Below are 1,231 nucleotides of genomic sequence, written 5' to 3'. Positions count from 1 at the left end.
AGAGAGAGAGAGAGAGAGAGAGAGAGAGAGAGAGAGAGAGAGAGAGACGGACATGGGGTCACTTAGGCCCCAGCAGGCAGATAAGAGCGAGAGAGACAGAGAGGCGGGAGCCTGCGGCGGAGGGGAGGCAGGGGTCATGGAGAGTGAGGGGTGGGAGAAGGCGCAGGGCGGGGGAAGGAGGAGGACAGAGAGGATCAAGGTCAAACAGCCGTCGCCTACAGACCGCCCATTCGGGACTACCGACGCGCGCGAGTGAGGAGAGGGGGGGGGGCGTGGCATAGCGCGGCGGTGCTTGTGGATCCTTGCAGGACGACGGGCGAGACGCGCCTTCTGGGGCCCAGCCTGCTTTTAGCGGGCCGCGAGCGTTCGGCAGAAGAGTTTCAACTGCCCGACAGCAAGCGTATGGCATCGGGCCGACGTCAGCCGGCGTGTCAGGCCGACGTCACGCCGACGTCACCCGCCCATCCTTCATCCTTACTGAGAAGTAATGAGAATGCGACACGATTTAAATGTCAACTTTTTATTTTCATTACTTTTTTCACGTCATTGGTATTTCCCCCTCCGGCTTCTGCTGCATAGATCTTACACGCAATAATAATAATAATGGAAACTGTTGTTGCACAAGCAAAAATACACACAATTTTTGTTGATTCTTTTAAAATTATACTAACACACTGCAAATACTAGTCACCTAAAAAAGCAAGACTTTTCTCCTTTCTCTTACTGAGTGAGATCTTAAAGTCTCACTCAAATAAAGAGAGATTATTAACTCTAGGAATCCTCTTTCAAATAGAGTGAGATTCCTAAATCTATTGCTCTAATTGGGCGAGGGAATTTACACCAAATTCTCACCCTTTTTGAGTGAGGAATTGTCCTTCTGGAATTTCTAGTGCAATTTGGTACGATTGAGAAGTTAGCTATGGTAAGGAGATTTCCAGGGGGTCGGTTCGCGGCATGGTTGGTCCAGCCCTGAGGCAGACCATCGCCTACCGTCGCCTTTTTTTCTCCCTTAACTCTAGAAGCCTTTCCTCTCCGACAGACGCCCCCCCCCCCCCCCAAGCGGCGCGGCCATTGCGTATAGTCACCCTATTACCCTACCTAAAAGAAAAGCCCCCGTATTTAATTTTTTCGCAGACCGATATTCGGCTCTGAAATGGAACCCCACGGTAGGCCGGACGAAGCTCGGCCGGGCATGGAGGGGTAGAGTCCTATATTGGGGAGAGACCCGCGA

This window comes from Frankliniella occidentalis, unplaced genomic scaffold, assembly GCF_000697945.3.
Source record: "Frankliniella occidentalis isolate FOCC.00 unplaced genomic scaffold, Focc_3.1 Scaffold50, whole genome shotgun sequence".
In the NCBI taxonomy this organism is placed as follows: Eukaryota; Metazoa; Arthropoda; class Insecta; order Thysanoptera; family Thripidae; genus Frankliniella; species Frankliniella occidentalis.
The sequence above is the reverse complement of the archived record's forward strand: the minus strand, read 5'-3'. Positions refer to the sequence as shown.